Source organism: Pteropus medius, unplaced genomic scaffold (assembly GCF_902729225.1).
Source record: "Pteropus medius unplaced genomic scaffold, Ma_sr-lr_union100, whole genome shotgun sequence".
Lineage (NCBI taxonomy): Eukaryota > Metazoa > Chordata > Mammalia > Chiroptera > Pteropodidae > Pteropus > Pteropus medius.
In genome coordinates this window covers 6,358,976-6,379,283 of record NW_024351073.1, presented here as the reverse complement: position 1 = coordinate 6,379,283, position 20,308 = coordinate 6,358,976, and the positions used below count along the sequence as shown (strand labels likewise).

At 36.5% G+C, this 20,308-nt stretch overlaps 1 pseudogene; it reads left to right on the top strand.

The window, feature by feature from the left end:
- Positions 1-381: 381 nt before the first annotated feature.
- Positions 382-20,308, top strand: part of LOC120586104 (protein Abitram-like) — a 29,393-nt pseudogene continuing 9,466 nt past the window's right edge.

Below are 20,308 nucleotides of genomic sequence, written 5' to 3'. Positions count from 1 at the left end.
ATATTCTATTTGTTAACAGCAAGTCATTAAGGCTAGCCCTTATTCATGGGAAGGGCCCTTATTTAATGGGAAGAGTAGCAAAGGATTTGTGGACATGTTTAAAACTATGGCAAATGACTTTCTCTTAAACACAGCTCTGCATGTTTAATGCGAATTCATTCTTCAGCCGAATTATTCATTCTACATTGATTGACCTTGGGGAACTCTTGTGACTATCTAAATTTGGGAATATCAAACCAATGTATTCTGTATTAAAAATTATTGTATTAAAAATTACTGTATTACTGTATTAAAAAACGTAATAGTAAGAAGTCATTGAAGTTCCCTACTGTTCCCTCCCCTTGGAGGTGGCAGTGAGATCATGAATGGGGGAGGGGCGACATGCCCAAGGACCAAGGAGATGACAGAAAAGCTGAAGAAGCAGCAATGGGGCTAGGGGCTGAGGAGGTGGCTGGTACGACTGGAAGACTGGTTAAATGCAGGTGAAACAGAGCATGTTAGTAAATATTTTGACAACAGAGAAGGGATTTACAAATATAGAAAGGGGACTATTTGAAGGAACATTCTTAGGTGAATACTGGTGTTAAGTATTGGATTAGAATTGAAAGTATCTATGTGTTGCTGGAAACTCATGGTTTTAAACAAATACCTACATATTTTTGTATATATACACACACACTAAGGTAGATTTAAATGCATAAATGTATGTGTGTATATATACACACACAGGTATTTTTCCTAGCTCTCTCTGCTAAGTGGGTCTAGCAACAACAATATCCCAATAGCAATAAGCAAATTAAACACCAAGATATTCATTTCTAAATACCATGCTTTGCTAAAAGGAACCAGGCTTTCTTAGAGAAACAACTGAATTTCAGAGCTGGAGCAGGAAAAGCACAAACTGAGCCTTAGATATCTATTGTGTTAGAAAGTAATAAATTTCCCAAAAGAAAAATGTGTGTCAAATGAGAGAGATGTCAGTTTAAATTTGCTGTCACAAACCAAATCTGGGACAGTTTGAGCATCAAAATAATATTAATGTAAACCCAATGAAGAAATTAGAATCCATGAGTCCATACTGGTATAAATGAGTGCGTGAATGAGATGGAGCGTGACGGTCAATTTTATGTGTTAACTTGACTGGACCACAGGGTGCCCAGATAGGTGGTTAAACACTTTGAGTGTGTGTGTGAGAATGTTTCCGAATGAAATTAACATATGAATTGGTAGACTGAGTGAAACAGATTGCTCTACCTTATGTGGATGAGCCTCTTCCAATCCACTGGAGGCCTCACTAGAACGAAAAAGAACTTGGACTAGAATACACAGTTTCAACTCTCTTGGTAATCAGGCCTTTGGATTTGGACTAGAACTTACACCATCACCTATCCTGGTTCTCAGGCCTCTAGTCTCAGACTGGAATTATACTATTAGTTCTCCTGGGTCTCCAGCTTGCCAACTGCAGATCTTGGACCTGGTCAGCAAGAAGTAGCAGCTGCTCTAGACTTATTGGTAAGACAGTTGCCTAAAAGAGGAAATATTACAAAAATTCAGGGGCCTTCTATCTCAATGAGTTTTTAGAAGTCCAGTGGTATAGGGCATGTCAAGATACCCCTTCCACGGTGAAGGGTAAGCTGTTGCATCTGGCCCACTAAGAAGAGAAATGGTTAGATGTATGATTATATACTGACTCATGAGCTGTAGGCAATGGTTTGGCTGGATGGTCAAGGGCTTGGAAGGAACATGATTGGAAAATTGGTAACAAGGCAATTTGGGGAAGAGGGATATAGATAGACCTCTCTGAATGGGCAAAAAATGTGAAGATATTTGTATAAAGGTTCACCAAAGGATGACCTAAGCAGAAGAGGATTTTTTAATAATAAAATGTATAGGATGACTCATTCTATAGCTACTAGTCAGCCTCTTTCCCCAGCCACCCCTGTCATCTCTCCATAGGCTCATGAACAACGTGGCCATGGTGGCAGGGATGGAGGTTATGCATGGGCTTAGCAACATGGACTTCCACTCACCAAGGTCAGCGTGGCAATGGCCATGGCTGAGTGTCCAATCTGCCAGCATCAGCGACCAGCATTGAGTTCCCAGTATGACATCATTCCCTGGGTGATCGGCCAGCTACCTAGTGGCAGGTTGATTACATTGGACCACTTTTGTCATGAAAGGGGAGCATTTTGTTCTTACTGGAATAAAAATTTACTCCAGATATGAATTTGCCTTCCCTGTATCAATGTTTCTGCTAAAACTACTATCCATGGACTTACAGAATGCCTTATCCAATCATGATATTCTACACAGCATGTTTCTGATGAAGGAACTCACTTCATAGCAAAATAAGTGTGGCTATGGGCCCATGTACATGGAATTCACTGGTCTTATCATCTTCTGCACTATCCTGGAGCAGCTGGCTTAAGAGAATGGTGAAATGGCTTTTTGAAGACTCAGTTGCGGCACCAGTTAGTTGCTAATAACATGCAAGGCTGTAGCAAGGTTTTCTAGAAGTCTGCATATGCTCTGAATCAGCCTCCAATATATGGTGCTGTTTCTTCCATAGCTGGGATTCATGGTTCCAGGAATCAAGGGGTGGAAATGGGAGTGGCATCTCTCACTATTACCCCTACTGACTCATTAGCAAAATTTTGCTTCCTTTTCCCATGTCCTTATTCTCTGCTGGTCTAGAAGTCTTAGTTCCAAAGGGAGTAATGCTTCTATTGGGAGACACAACAATGATTTCATTGAACTGGAAGTGAAGACTATCACCTGGACCCTTTGTACTCCCTCAAGACTGTGAATCATAAGCAAAGAAGAGAGTTACTCTGTTGCCTGGTGGTGATTGTATCCTGATTACCAAGGAAAAACTGGCCTCCTGCTCCACAGTGGAGGTAAGGAAAAGTGTGTCTGGAATACAGGAGATCCCTTAACGCATCTCTTAGTACTACCATTTCTGTAATTAAGGTCAGAGGAAAACTATAACAACTCAATCCCGGCAAGACTACTAATTCTTAATGGCCCAGACCCTTTAAGAATGAAGGTTTGAGTCACTCCACCAGGTAGCAAATCAAGACTAGTTGAGGTGTTTGCTAAGGCGAAGGTAATACAGACTAGGTGAAAAGAAGTTAGAAATTCCAACTGTTACTATGTGAATAGTTAGAGAAATGAGGACTGCAATTGTCATGAGTATTTACTCTCTATTTTGTTGTGAATATATTTATACACAGAATCTTTTGTTCCCACATCCCCTTATAAAATATACTGACTTTATATCATAGTATTTAACATATTGTTAACTTTACTGGATATCAAGGAGAAGAGTAAACATCACTCAAGGACTACCTCTTTTTCTGGGGAAGGGGTTAGTGTGGTTTCGGTTATATGCAGGATAGGTATACCATATGAGGTGAAATTTTGACCTTGTTTGTGTCTTTCTTTGGAGATTAATATGGTTTAAGAAGAATATGGTGCCAAGTTGACAAGGGTTGGACTTATGATAGTAAATTTCATGTGTCAACTTGACTGAGCCACAGGGTTCCCAGATACTTGGTTAAACATTATTCTGGGTCTGTCCGTGAGGGCATTCTTAGATGAAATCAACATATGAATCAGCAGACTAAGTAAAACAGATCGCCCTCCCTAATGTAGGTTAGTCTTATCCAATCTGTAGGAGGCCTGACTAGAACAAAAAAGGTAGAGTAAGAAACAATTTGCTCCCTCTGCCTGACTATGTTTGAGTTGAGACATAGGCCTTCTACTGCTTTTGGACTCAGACTAGAACTTACTCTTTTATCTCTTCTGGTTATCAGGACTTTGAACTCAATCTGAAATTTACATCATTAGCTTTCCTGGTTCTCAGGCCTTTAGATGCCAACAGAAACTATACCATTGACTCTCCTGGGTAGATGATCAGATTTCTCAGCCTCCATAATCATGTGAGACAATTCCTTATAATAAACATAATAAATCTGTGTCTGTCTGTCTGTCTGTCTAAATTTACACACACACACACACGCACACGCACACACGCACGTATATTCTTATCTTAGCTCAGGCTGCTATAACAGAACACCAGACTGGGTGGCTTAAACAACAAATGCTTAATTCCCATGGTTCTGGAGACTGGAAGTCTGAGATAAGGGTGCCAGCATGATTCAGTTCATAGTTAAGAGCTCTTTTACTGGTTATGTCCTTCTATGACCTTCCTTGGTGTGTGCATCCAGAGAGAGATCCCGTGTCTCCTCTTCTTTTTTATAAGAGCACTAATCCCATCATGAGAGTCCTGCCCTTATGACCCAAATAACCGTAATTACCTCTCGAAGTCCCTACCTCTAAACATCACATTTGGGGTTAGGGTTCCAAGATATGAATTGGCAGGGGTCGGGGGGTGGGGGTGGGACATAAACATTCAGTCCATAGCAGTTCTGTATCTCTGGAGAACCCAGACTAATACAAAGGGAAACTTTTCCTTACTATAGGATACCAAATAATAATTATAGATTTGGCAATAGTTATAGTGGTGGTTTATTCAGAACGGATTCCTTAGTAGATGCTAAGCTTAGTAGCTTAGTGGGTGAAGCTTTGTTATAGAAAAGAATATCAGCATAATCTTGGAATACCTCCTCCCAGCCACAAACACTTGAGGAATTATCAAGGTGGGAAAATGGTGACTTTACAGTGGAGCAATCTGGCAGACAATAACTTACCCAGTGATTAAGGTTAGCCTCACTAGTAGAGAAATGCAGAGACAGACATTGTGCACACACTAACGTCACACATAGGGAAGAACACAGCATCACTTCTGTAGGAATCTCGCCAAGAAAGCATGACCTGGCGCTGGTCCCAAAGAAATATCAGATGGACCCAGCTTTAAAGAACACCCTTCAAAATGAAAGGTCTTACTGTTTTAAAACTCGAGATCATGAAAACCAGATCATGGAACTGTTTCAAGTTGAAGAGCCTAAAGAGATATGACAACTAAATGTAGCTCCTGATCTGAATTGGATGCTGGATCAGAAAACAAAAGGAGACACAATTTGGTAAAGTTGAAATTTGATAAGGTCTGTAGATAGGACACTAGTGCTGTAAGATCACTGATTTCTTTGAATGTTTGCATTTGGTTATGTAGGAGAGTCTTCTTGTTTTTTGAAAAATATACACTGGAGGGTTAAAAAAGGAAAGAGAGAGAACAAATATAGAATATTAACATTTTGAGAAGTCGCGTAAGGGAATATAGGAGTTTTTTGTATGTACTGTTACTGTAATTTTTTCCAAGTTTGAAATTATTTCAAAACAAATATAAAAATAAGTTGTTAGAAATGTATATCTACTACCAAAGTTTCCTGATCTGTCACCAAATTAATCTATATCCCCGTTTATTACCATTCTCTTCTCTTTATTCCACCACTAAATCATCCATGCTTTTACCCACAATTTCCATATATCCCTTTCAAGAAAGTCCTGAGATTCTTTAAACCAGACACAGGAAAAAAGATGCAGCCTAATCCTTGGTAAATTGTCTTCATGCATATTCTCCCTTGTCCCCTTCTTAACCTTGAGAGTAGTGCCTGAATCTAAGCAGAGACTGCAATACATCTGCATTCAATTTCTTATTTTCAATAATTACAGAGGCCAGATTCAGTATACATATTTAATTTAGGGAGCTCCCAACTAGTGGGGGCTGAAGTATGACCAAGTATATCTATAATCACACTAAGCAAAAAATCATTCCAGTATGAGAGCATGCCACTGACTGAAGGAACTTAGCTTCAAAAGAAGCTAAACTATGGAAAAATATCACATTCTTCTCAGATGCCCCTAAGTCTAAAACTGGTGATGTCCAGTGGCATTTGCCATGACCACAAAAAATGTTCCTTCCTTCCAGAAATGCACATTCATTTGATCCTTATGAAACTGCGACTCTCCAATCCAAATCAGAACCCAGACCGTGGGCTTAGGAGACTGTTTTGATAACAACCAAAAAATTCAGAATGTTTTACAGACACCATACTGGGAAGAATCTAGTAAAGGAAATAACTTTACTCAACAGAAGATCCCCCAGGAGGACCCATAGTACGATTTAGTCAATACCAATCAAGAAGGTGGGTAGTAACAAGTGAGGTTCTTTACCCAGAAGCCAATTGTGAATACAGGTAAAGAAAACAGTTAAGACAGATTAGAAGTTAGACAAATTCACAATTATTTTTGTCACTGGATCATATTCTACCTAAGGCTGCACGAAATATTTTTAATTCCTAATACTAAAAAAAAGTAAGAAAGTAAAAGGAGAAAGAGACATTGGCATAGAATATAAAGCATTCTTTCTCTAAGCAAATGGTGCACATTTTCTTCATATTTTCTCTAACATTTTTACAATTGGGAAAACACCTCAGCGGGCTACAAATATTTATGTATAGTCTAACCTCTTCAAGTGTTTTCCTATTACCATGCCTGATGCTCCATAGCACATGATGAGTTGGTGGTGACTGATGAGTCTTTTCCAAAACTAAGTACCAAACCTCCCTGGTGGTTTAGAATTAAATGGTGCATATACTTCTACCATCCTCATAACGTATTACCACAAGACAGAACAAAATGTAAAAAAAAAAAAAAAAAAAAAAAGAAAGAAAGAAAAAAGAGCATTTTATCTACCTTTTGCATGTTAGTTGATATAATTTCAGTCTCGGAAGCAGCATCTCCTTTAAACCAATTACAATACCAAGTTGCAAGACCCTTATATGCCAAGCCTGGTTCACCCAGAAGCATTCATCAAAATGGTAGCAGACCACTTCTCTTTGTGCATAGTGCAATTCCGATTCATGATAGCCAAAAGCATTGCCTAAAAATGGGGTGTGAGGGGGGAAAATAAGAAATAAGGGAAGGTCATCGTTGATGATTCAGACAATGACTGACACAAGTTTCTATTTTTTACTGGCCTTATGTCAGCATATGTAGCTCTTGCTTATCACTCCTGGCAACAGTGGGAGCATTTGCTACTCCTGCTGAAATAAATCTGGATCACCAAGAAGAGTACTATAATAGCAATCATGATGCTGGCACATGTTGATGTAGATTATAATATCCAGCAGAAACTACAATATCAGGCAGAAAAACAGGAACACATTGCTAGCTCTCCTCGGCTTTCCAGAAACACTAGGCACTTGTAGAAAAGTGATCTTCATTTGGAGAAGCTCGTTTTTCATTTTTCATAGCCAGAGAAATATCATAAAAGTTTAGTTTGAGAATCTCAGCTAGCTAGCCTAAACTAGCTTTACTTCCCCAGCCTTGATGGGGCATCCTAATAAATTTTACACATTTATACAAATTCTTCAGGAGAACCTGGATCAACATAAATTTTTCTTATAAATTATAGAACAAATTTCTAGGAGTAAACAATAACTCTTCTCCCTATTGCATTCCTCTATTTGTCTTCATAACATCAGTATCAATAAAGCATTGACTTTTCAGTTCCCAATTCTATAGGACTCTTAGTTGTGTGCAGAGTTACAGAGTCAGTTCCTGACCTTTAGGAGTTTCAAATCTAAAAAATATTTAAAAATGTAAAATAGAATCTATATTGAGAACACCAACCAACCAACCACAGGAATAAACAGTAGACCATCCATAATCTCTATGAAGCTGTCCTCATGGAGGATCAGAATGTATACTACCTCTTAAAGGATACTCAGGACTTAAATAAAGGGATAGAAAGGAGAAGGAGGGGAAGTAAGGGAGACATTGTAGATGGGGTTAACAAAAACATACTAATGAGAAAATAAAAAGTTTGTGCAATAGTGAATTGGGCTGTTTGGTCAGAACAGAGGTTTTTGTAGGTAAGTAGTAAAAAATAAAAAGAATGCTGTAGAGGACATTGAATACAAGTTTAAGAGTTTGAACTTTATCCTTTGCTGGTGTCACCAAAGGAGACATTTTATCAACATTGAGGAAAACCACATGTCCTGATGAATTTACCAAGGCCAGCATAATAGTGATGACTTGGGCCACCTTTTTATGTGATATAAATAGTGCCAGCTCTCCTAATAGTCATAAAATACTGTTCTTTTTTTCATAACTGGGTATTGATAGAACTGCCATTTGTGGCAAGGTCTCTTGAGAATGCCTTTGAGCCCCCAAGTTGGTAATCTCTGAACAGACATTCCAGACACTTAGAAGAAAACCAAAGTAGTCATAAATAGCATCGATTCAATGTGCATAGCATCTTTTCTTCAAAATGTTTTAAGTACTAAAGAGCCTGACTCGTCACAACAGGGTCATGCCAAAAGTCACTAAACAAACTGCTTGTTTAAGAGGGATAAAATCTTTGAACAAATGCATCTGTAAACTCTCTACCACCTCACTGTGGATTGAACAGGTTAGTGTCATAGATCTAGACTGCCCAGAAGCAGCGTATTTCCAACTCTTAAGTGAAAGCAGAAACGCTGCCTCTGGCAAGTGCTGCTCTCAAGGTTTCTAAAACACTTCCCTAGCTGGGAGTGCATGCTGTTAACTCTTGGCTGGCAACTCTGGCTCAAAGAAATGAACCCCTATCTTTGACTTCTTGATTCCTACATACCCCTGACATACTTATTTTCAGTAAATCATTTTTAAAAAATGAGTATTATACAATATTCTTCTGTATTTCTATAATGCCTGGAAAACCCAGTTTAGACACATTAATCATATGTTTGAGATCTGAGGTCTTCCATGACTACTCATTGACCCATTATTATATCCCATTCTTTTCTCCCCCAGCTCTACACAGGACTCCCTTCTGTTTATCCTTAAATATTTTACACTCATTTTCACCTAAATGTGCTTATTAATGGTAGATCGCCTGCCTAAAACATAGCTCTAGATAATTTATTCAACCTCCTTGGGTTCATCCATATCTATATTAATTTACTGATTTATAACTTCTAGCAGCATTTATAATTCACAAATGTATTGTCATACACCATTACTAAATTCATTTTTGTTAAATTAGATTATAAACTTCCAGAAGCAAGAAGTTTATCTTTCATGTTCCCCAAAATGCCTATTGAAATATAAAACATAATTAGGTGTTAATTAAAGATGTATTAAATCAAATTACCACAAATATCCTTTGGTCATTGGTCTATGATGTCTATAGTTAGAAAGGCAGCATGTTGTAATGCAAATAGCACAGGCTCTGGACTCATAAAGATCAGATCTGAAATTTCAGCTCTACAACTTATTAGCTAGAGGACACTGAAATTGTCCTTTCTTTGCTTTGGTTTTCTTAGAGGTTAAAATAGAGATACCTCACAGGATTATTATGACAATTGAATGAGAGAGTCTTACATTTCATTGCACCTATTAAGTATTCAATAAATTTTAGTTCCTTACTGAGTACTCATGCAATAACTATATATTGTAATTGTAAAGTAAAGAAGAGGTAGAGGTGTAATTTTGGTAGGCCAGTTGGCTGCTCTGGCATGTATAAGGGAGTCTCAATAAGAATGACAGCTGACTTTTCATCAGAAACAGTGGATGCTAGAAGGTAGTGGAATGATATATTAAATGTGCCGGAAAAAAAAAAAAAGTCAACCAAGAATTTTAGGTCAAGCTAAATAAATTTCGAAAAGGAAAGCAAAATAAAGACATTCCTAGTTAGACAAAAACTGAGAGAATTTGATGTTAGCAGTCTCATCCTATAAGAAATACTAAAAGAAGTTCTTCAGGCTGAAAGAAAATGACCCACAGATGGTAATCTGATTTCATATGGAAAAACAAAGAGTGCCAGTAAAGGTAATAATGTAACTATGAAAGAAAGTATAAATGCTTAGTTCCCCCTTTTAACTAATTTAAAAAGTAACTTTATAAACTAATATAGTGTTGAGTCTATAACATAAAGAAATATAATTTTTGACAATAACAGCAAAGAGGAGGTAAATGGTAGTGAAGTTGTACTGGAGTAAGGAAATGACACCAGAGAGCAATGTGAATTCACAGGAACAAATGAAGAAAAACACAAATGGTAAATAAAAAAGTTAACATAATGAACTCTCTATAGATACTTTTTTTTTGCTTTTCTCAGCTTCTCTAGCAGACGTAATTAGACAAAATAATAATTGTAAAAATGGACTGTAAAGTTTGAAATATATATAGGTGTGCAATGTATAACAATAATGGCACCAAAAAAGGGAATGGGAATAGAGTTATATGTAAGTAAATTATATGTAAGAAATTAAGTTAGTATAAATCTAAGCTAACTGTAGGGCATGTGAATTATACTTCAATAAAATTTTTATTAAAAAAATAAGGTCACAGTCTTCTGATGCCCCTGTTAGTGGATTTTCAAGTCATATTTTGCCCTTTTATAAGGTTCTACAGGTTGGAGGGTGCCACGGAGGAAAAGAAGAAAGACAAGAACTCCTAACTCAACTTCCCACTGCATAAAAGCCCCGCTTTCACCTACTTTATTTATAGGTATTCTAGATGAGATTTTGTTTTTTAAAAGAGTATCCACTGCTTAAAAAATGTTTGAAATCCACTGCCTAAGCGCATAAATATAAAACTCTGAATATGATATAAAAAGCTTTTTAACATGTGTCTCAAACTAAAGTTTCAGCCTCATTTCTTTCCACTTCTTAGCTTTGGCTTCAGCCCACAGAAGTGATTATCAACCATTGCATGTTTTATTACAACTCTATGTCTTTAATATTCTGTTCTCTCTGGAAAGCTCTTCTTTCCTCTCTATGCTTGGTGAACTCCTATTCGCTCTTTAAAACTCAACCCAACTTCTTACTCTTACCCCTTTATGAACTAGTGTCTTCCTCTTCTGGGATTCTCAGGTACAATAAAGCTCTTTTAACTGATCTCCACTTAGTGGACTTCCTTATTAATGGCTCTTCCTTATGAGTGGCTCTTCATTCATTCCATGTACCATACTGACTGATGTCCATGGCCTTCTGCATGCTCTCAGCCAGAGAATGCGCTCTGGCATCCTACGTGCCTCTGTTCCCACCAGTAGGGACTGAACTGTGAACTTACCAAGGATCTGATATGTTTCTTCCCAAACTGGTTGACAGTTGCACTTATAAATTTATTTCTTCCTCCTTTTCCCCCTCCCCCTCCCTCTCTTTCTCCTTCTCCTTCTTCTCTCTCTCTCTCTCTCTTTTTTTTTTTTGGTTTGTCTTTTCCCACTGAATATAAACTCTGTATGGGCATGAATTTATCTGTTTTGTTCATACTAAATATCCACTACTTTAACAGTGCTTGCACATGGTAAACAGCAAGTATTTGTTGAATGGACTAAATATTATGTAAATAAGTAGCAATACTTTTGGCTATAAGCACTTCTATATGTAAGAAAAATGTAATTGACAGTAGTTTAAAAAATAGGGATTTATTTTCTGTACAGATAAGTCTGAAGGTAGAGAGTTGCTGTCACTGATTTAGCAGCTTAATTATGTTAACGTTTGGGAGGTTCTACTGGTCTTTACCTCATGGTTGAAAAATGGCTGGAGAAGTTCAAAAAATCATATCCTTTACCATATGGGATCCAGGAAATAATAGAAGGCAGTGCAAGACAGACCCCTTAGATTTTACCAAGTAGAGCTACATGCTAAGTGAAACTTAATCTAGGTGCTGAGTAACATTATTTGAGATCAAGTTCTGGTGTCTGAACGAAATCAGGATTGTATTAGTGTACAAAACCACACTCTCAGGGGGAAGTAGGGAATGCCTTTTGGGACAGGCAACAGGTAGTGGCTGATATAATATGTAAACCCAAAAAATATCAGTAGGAAAGAAAGTTAAAATCATACACACACATACACACACAATGCTGATTCTTGTTATTTGTGGTAGTTATGTTTTGTAAAATCACCATTAATATCGAATCAGTGAATACTGGACCACCGCTCCGAGGGGAAGTACGGGGTTAGGTTCCCGTGAACCTCTGGTTACATTTCGTCAACCAATCAATACACAACCTTGTTTCATGTGAATTTCTTTTTAAAAGATATCTTATTTAATATATATTGTTGATTCATTAACATTGAACTCACAGCCAACAGCACTGTAACTTGCGCCTAGATGAAGCTTTCCTAACACATGTATTTTCTATGTAAAGCACACCACAGCCTTCTTGTGCTTAGGAACACTGTATGGCACTTCAGAATTATGCTTGGTGGCCATTTTACACTGAAGTCATGAACAAAAAGCACAAAAATGCAAAAAAAAAAAAATGGTACTAAATAGACTGTGAAAAGGACACTTATTTAGAGTTTGGGAGCTGAATCAAGAAGGCAGAGCATCACCTTATTCAGCCTCAACTGGGAATGTGAGTAGTTGGGTGACAAATATTTTGCTGTTCTAATAATACCCAAAATGACTATGAAAGCACTAAGAGTTTTTAATTTTGAGTTACAAATAGATTGTATCAAGTAGACAAATTCATAAATATGGAATCCATGAAAAATGAGGACCGATTGTAAATTTTTCTTATTCTCTTAACTATGTTTATTTTATCAATGGATTATGGCATTGTCTACCATATCTGTTTCATTATCCTTACAATAGCTCAACTATGTTTCTAGCTTTCCTTGGAGTTAGGCATGGTCTTGTGACAGGTTTCTTGTTGAAGGAATGGACACAGAAGCAATATGCACCCCTTCCAGATCTGGCTCATAAAAATGTCCACAGAAAATTCTCTGTGCCCTTTTCCCTTTCTCACTGCCTGGGATGGAGACAACCTCAGGGGAATTCTTGGGAGTCTTTTGTTGAATTTTCCAGAGTCACAGGATGGGAGAAACCATCAAAAGGAAACCAGGAAACCATTATACCTCAATCATCATTGAGAGGTGAACTGTCCAACATGATGAAAAAATTCACTTTTGTGTTAAACCATTGAGATTTGGAGATTTATATGAATACAACAGCCAGGTTTATCTTATGTAATACTCTGACAATTACTATTCCAGTTAGTAGAAGAGGGCTTCTTTATACCATGTCTATGTCTCTACTGCCTAATTCTCTGTAGGATGTACCTTAATTACTCTGTAGAGTTTGATGAGGATATTATTTAGTACCTCTGGTCAGCTTCAGCATCAAGGCCAAAATGATAAGAAAGAAATCTGAGTTACCGACTTCACATTCAAAGTGTTCTTCCATGCAAAAATGCATGGTGTTGTTTGTTACTGTCTAATTGCACTAGGAAACTCAAGTCCTGGATCATTCTGTTATTCAAAAACATTCATTGAATTAGTAGGGATGTATGATTCTTTCTCTATCTGTTACATTAGATAAACAATTTGGCCTGAAAGAGACAATATTCACAGGGAAACCCAAGATGAGTTCAATTGGTCAAGCTATATTAATGCATGTAAACCCAGGAAGTGAGGAGGAAAGTTACCCATTTTCAATCTCATAACATTTCTGGAATGTCCTAGCTTCTGGCTTAGTATTCTCCTTTCACTCAATCTTCTCCCCCCTTCAGTGTTCTCATCACAAAAAGTGTAATGTAAGAACCTGCTGGAAACTAACATATTAAAATAGATCCAAAAATGTTTTTTTCCCTTCAATGACAGCACTTAGGGGGAAGAATTAAAGTTATTCTGAAGGCTTTCCTCCTGGGAGTGCTCTGCATTCCAGAGTAGTTACTAAACCTCTGGTCATGAACTGAGAGCCTCCCAATCCCTTGGCCACTTTTCAACTCTCAAGGCAGATTTTCTTGCATCAACAAACATTTACTGACAAACTGTATTTCAAGCTACATGTTAGGTACTATCCTAAGAATTCAAAGATGACAAGATCTCCATTCTGGGAAACTAGATACCTGAATAATACATTAAACAATGTAATAAGTACTATAATTGAGGTGTGCACAGAATTCTATAAGAGCAAAGAACAATGAATTCTTCCATGCAGATTGGGCAGTGGAATAAGGGCAGGTTAAGACTCTACAGTGAAGGAGATACTTGAGCTAGGCCTTAGTGCACTTATGGGATCTTGACACACGGAGGCAGGAAAAACGGGGTTCTGGGCAGAGGCTGTAGTCTCTACGAAGGTCCCAGAGACAGAGAAAAAATGCGTTCAAGGCATAGTGAGGAGATCAGTATGATTTAAGTGTAGAAGAAGGCAGGAAAGGGAAAACTAGATATAAAAAATTTTAAAAGTAGAAATGAGTCAGCCACAAGGTTTTGTATATAACTTGTATTAGGGAAAAAATGCAATTTACGATCCTTCACTACTTTCTAAGGAGAATGCAACTAGCAATGAATGGGTCTTTATTATTTTCCTGAATGAGGTGATGAGTGTGGCTATGCATGTTTGTTTGGTATATTGGTTCTATTATAAGATATATAAGAAAAAAGAATGGGTAGATAGGGTTATAGGTGCAAAAGAGAGGAACAAGAAAGATTTGGGGCCTTCAAGCTGGAAGGGTAAAATAAAAAGCTCATAAGTGGATTTACTGAGCTGTTTGCCATATCGTGAATGATTGCAGCCTCTCCTATGAAATTATAGGTAGCTTCTACATTGCTTGTTAATATTTTGGGATGACGGGATTATTTACTGAAGAAATCGAAGAAGTGCTGGGTTTATCTATTCTTCAGGATTGATACTTTGTGAAAACAGAAACTGTCTACATGGAAATCACATATTTATGCTAAATCTGATATAGATTTTAAGCAGAAAGGTATTATCCCATTGGATTTTTAAGACTAGCAATTTTAGATTAAAGCATGTTAAACAAGTGATGGGGTAGCAGAGATGATAAACTGCTCATCATAACAAATGCTCTCATTTTTTTTCCTGTCCCCACAGCAAAACTTACATTCTCTAGAGTTTCTTGCATTTAGATATCATCATATGATTGATTTCAAACCGAAAGAATGTGAGCAGAATTGATGAGCACCACTATGGGTCTAGTTTATTAACTTTTTAGCTGCTGGAATGGAGATGACCCATGGGGCCATGACGAAAGATGTACATAGAAAATAGAAAAGATTCTGTCAGTTTTAGCTCCTAAATGTGTGGAAGGGGGATCCCCACCCACCTTTTCAGTATGAGCAAGAAGAAAACCTGTATTGTGTTTGAAACATTACAAATTTCGGATCACCTTCTAATAGCCATTGGGTTACCCTAACTAATACACAATTAAAGAAACAGGAAGCTTTTAAAACAATCCAAGCAGGTGGGATGAAAATCTGAATTGAGGCAGATTTGAATTGAGGCAGATTGAAACAGGAACGAAGAGGTTACCAGTATATGACCTAACCACTCCTCATAATATGCATTAGTCAGGTATTGCTGCAATCATATAGAGTAACAAATAACCCCCAAATATTTACTTTTCTTAAAAGTCTGTAGATCAGTGAGGTTTGATTGGTATATGCTGGGCTCAGGTGGGTTTGGCTTCTAGTTGTCAGCTGGTTCATTCTTTCCTAGATGCCTCATTCTGGGGCCTTCAGTGAACTGGGGCATGCTCTTCTCATGGAAATGGTAGAGGCACAAAAGAATAAAAGGAAACATGTGCTTTCTCTTAAGGCCTAGTTCAGCACTAGCACTCAATCATTTCTGTGCACATTTCATAGTGAAAGCGAGTCATGTGACTAAGCCTAACATCAATGAGATATATAAGTACAATCCTGTCATATAGGAGGTGAGGATTCATGGCAAGGGGGAAGAACTGTGAACAAAGAATACAAGGTTTCTTGAACTATACCTCAAAATTGTTCTTCTTTGTGAAGTATTCCACAATTATTCCAACCTTATTTCTTTTATATTGTCAGTTATCACACTGCTCAGCTCATTTTAGATAAAGGAGTTTGCTTTATTCTATTTATTTCAATGGTTAAGAAGCCTGCCATATAATTAGACACAGAAGCAACTAGCTAATGGTCTTGAGGCAAACGTTTTTCTAACATATATTCAAAGCAAAACCATTCTTTATTTTTAAGACTACACTATGAAAGGGAAGAATGGGGCAACTGAGAAGTGCTTCCCGTTTCTCTCAGTATGATATCTACCTCCCTAAAGGATCTAAGGAACTATTTGTGAATATTAAATAAGATTAAAATTATTATTGAAAAATTAATTTTTAATGTTAAAATATAGTGTTAATATTATAAAAGGCAAATAAAGTTAGGTAAGGTAATTGCAACACATGTATACTTTGTATACTATGAAGTCTTTGCATACTATGTATACTTTGTATTCTTTGTATACTAGCCTTACCATATAAAATCTTCCTATAAATAAGTGAAAAAAAAAGACATACTAATAGAAACATGAATAAAGATTTTAACAGGCAATTGATGAAAGAAATAAAATGAGCAGTACATATAAGTTTAACTCCACTAGTAGAGAGAAAATTCTTTTGAAAATGAAATTGCATTTTTTTTTGCTTTCTGAATTGATAAAGACTTTAAAAATAATATTTAAATTTAGCAAAGCTTTAGGGAATCAGGCATACACTGCTGAGGGTAGTTCACATCCATTCTCTTTGTTTAGCCAATTTTCCTTTTAGTAAATTAGTTTAAGGAAATAATTTTGGATGGATAAAGATTTAGTTATAAGCATGTTCACCAGAGTGTTCTTTTAGGTAGGAAAGAAAAAAGAGCGAAACAACATGTGTCCAACAATAGAGAATTGCTTAGATAAGGTACATTATATCTATATAAACGATTTCAAGCATGGAAAGAAATTCACCCCACATTTTTTAATGGGGTACATAATTTCAAAACAATATTAAAGCATGATCCCATTTTTTAAAATTATCTTTCTCTTAAGTAGAGTACAAATTAAAATATTAAAGGTTATAATTTATAGGAGATGGAAATATAGATAGTTCAATTTTCTTATTTTGCTTTTCAAAGTTTCCAATATTCTACATTGCACTTATATCTTTGTGCCACTAGAAATATAATGAATTAAATTAAATTAGAATTTTCAACAAGATGTCTAAAAAACAGACTAAAAGATGACTTCGCAAATCACTTTAGGCAGTGGAATAGGGTATAATCTCTAAAAATGACTATTTTGAAAAAACATCACATTCAAAAACATAAATTCTGAGATGATAAATAAGATTTTATTACTTGAGAATGAAAATGTCTACTTAAGTGACTAGCTGTTTAAAAGCTGGGCACTGATAAAGAGAAACAGTCTCCTTGCTGAGGAAAAACAAGCTCACTGTTTATGATGTCAAAAAAAATAGTTCAGAAGGCAGGGGATTCCCAGAAATGTTTATATGTAAAATTACATAAATACATTCTCTTGTCTGATTGTGTCTATTAATTTTGGTCCCTGTTATCCATCTCTGGAAAAAAATGGCCAAAGTCTGCCAAAATCAGTCTAGCACTGTTGCATTCAAAGATGGAACAAATAATGTTTGCAAATACTGATTATGCCATAGATTTGCATCACGCTTTAAAGCGCTTCATATCTCTCAAAGCATTTTTATTTTAAGCGTGAATAAGAAAGAATAAAAAGAATAATAGATTCCAACCAGTGCTTATCTCCAATATCATAAGCATCTATAAATGTTTATTAGCTACTTTCTGTAGATAACTTACAAAGAAATACATCTTTCTAGACTGATTCTTCTGTGTGAAATGGAACTTGGCCTTTAATCTTCTGGGCAGGCCTCTGTAACTGCACCTTATTATAATTATTTTCTGTTTCCTCTCTGGGACTATGAGCTCTGTAAGTCTTATTTGTGTTTGTTTCCTAACACTTAGCAGAGTACTTGGCCCACAGTAAGTACAAAATCAATGTTTTTCTGAATGCTGGATGAATGACACTTGTTTTGAAAAGTGAAATCAATGTTTTCTATGTAATATGTCAATTATAGCTCAGTAAAGCTGGAAAAAAAAATCAGTGTTTTAGCAATTGTTATTAAATTGATTTAGTAATTAACTGGCATTTCTTTTCTAATCATATGAAATGTGTTCCATAGACTGAGACGTGACAACAAAGTTCTGCAGAAAAGCTTCTAACAACATAAACACAGGAACATTAATGGATCTCTCTGTTGTTTAACAAGATTTACTTTTGTAAAAAGTGCATAAGTGCATAGAAAACTGTTTCAACTATGCAACCTTCTAATCCTTAATAGATGGGCCGTGTTTTCTGTCTGGTGTTGAATTTCAGCTCTGAACACACTTTCTAAACTACTTATTATAAGATGTCTCCATAGGTGTATTTGCCAAATAGGCTGTCCAAGTTGCTCACATCAACTCCATAAGCTCCTTTTGCTTAATAATCTATTTCTTGCCTAGAGAAGGATTATTGACCAGATAGGCATCCACATTTCTACGAGAATCCAAAATTCTTTTGGAATTATGTAAATTTAGGATGATAAATAATTTCTAAGATGTCACAAGTTTAGAGGCATGATTATTAACTATAGCTAAGGGAGATTGTGGCCGCTTCTCTCATGCCTAAATTTTACTTCAGTTTAAACTAAAGAAGTCGATTCTTTTTCAAGTGAAAATTCTCTAGCTATTAGCAATCATTTGGGCTTCAGTTTGTTGAATGACTTTCAGATATTTTCCTGGGAAATTTTTTAATAAAGTAATAAATGATCAGACACTAATTATTCAATCTATGGGAAATATGAAAGGGCCCACTTTACCAATTCTGTCGGTCTATCCATGGCAGGCTGAACTTTTTTAAAGTCAAATAGTCATGTTTTAAAACAGTTGTAGTCAAGTTGCTACTGATCTCTGTCTCACAGAACGAGAGCAAATTTTTCTAATTCCTTTGGCAAGAAACTCAGGCATATACCACAATACTCAAGAGACTCCTCCATAGAAATAAAGTTTGCAATTTGAATGAATCCACTATGGCCAGTCTTCCCTGATCAAAATCAGGGAAGAACTTTTAACACACTCCTTTTATTCTTCCTATTTCATGGGGAAAAAACCCCCCAAACTAGTTGAAAACATAACTTCATTCATCTACAAAAAGATTTATCTGTATTTCATCTCATATATTCCCTGAACAATACAATGGAAAGCCGATTCCTCCCCTTTTCAAGATGTGGTACTTGTATCTGATATAAATATGAATTAAGATTGTAAAATAATTGCATAGATTAAATAATATCTATTAGAATGGTTTTGATATAGAAAATTTATTCTTGTTCTTACTTCATACACATACTCCAGCAAGGAGACTTTTTAAAATCAAATGAATTACTTGCTATAATAATTCAGTCTTAAAAGGAATGTGTTATGTTGAAGAACTGCTGGTTTCCTGTTTGGTGCAGAGCGTAGCATAAGGAAGGGGATGTCAAGTATAATCTTTTCCATGAAGTAGTCTACTGTGGACCATGGCCGTCTTCCAAATTATTTAAGGAAAAAAAAAACCCTAATGAACTAACACAGAGGCAGGGCTGTTTCCATGGCAATTCAACTATCAGAAAACCCAAAGAACAGAGATTCTTTCTCTAGCTAGTTTACGTAGTTCCATTTTTAACTCCTTGCTGCTGGCTGTCAGGATCAACGGGAGCTCAAGCTATCCAAGTAAATGTTTACTTTCCAAAACACCAAGAAATATAAATCACGATCCAGTTATTATTTCTTGAAAAGATTATCATTATCGCCTGAGAGAGAGGAGGAAAAAAAGAGAGACGTTTATAAAGAGCTTTGGGCGGAGGGCAATGAAAATGGGAGAAGACAGAACATGACTCCTCAGTTGTATTTGACAAACATGTACTGACTGTCAACTATTTAGGGAACACCAAGATGAGAAGGAAAGCTGACACAGACCTCCAGAAATTCAGAGCCTACCACAGGAGGCCATCAAGTAAAGAAAAAATTCCTATACTGTCTTGGTAAAATCTATGAAAGTGATGTAATCAGGGTACAGGGGAGCATTGAAGAGGGGCACTAATCCCACTTGGAGTAAGGCTGAGAATTGCCAGAGAGGTAAAACCTATGCAGGTTTTAAAGGTTGGGTCAGAGCTAGATAAGTCAACGAGAATGGATAGCACTGTAGGAATCAGGACAGGTATAAGCAAAGGGGAAGCAGAACAGTGTGCATAGGGAAGAATGCCAAGTAGTTAATTTTTCCTAAAGAAGTCAGTTATTTCTGTATCGAGGATGGAAAAGCAGCCAGTGATGAGATTGGACAGAAATTAAAGAGGAAGATCTGTGGCTTTGGATTTTATCTAGATGAGAGTCTATACAGGGTTTGCATTCCCTTTCTTGGCAATAGTAAGAACAATATAAGAAATAACAATGATAACTACAGCTGCCTGTTATTAAGTACTTCCTTGTAATAGGCCCAGAATTAGTATCTTATATAATGTTATCTAATTTAATATTTA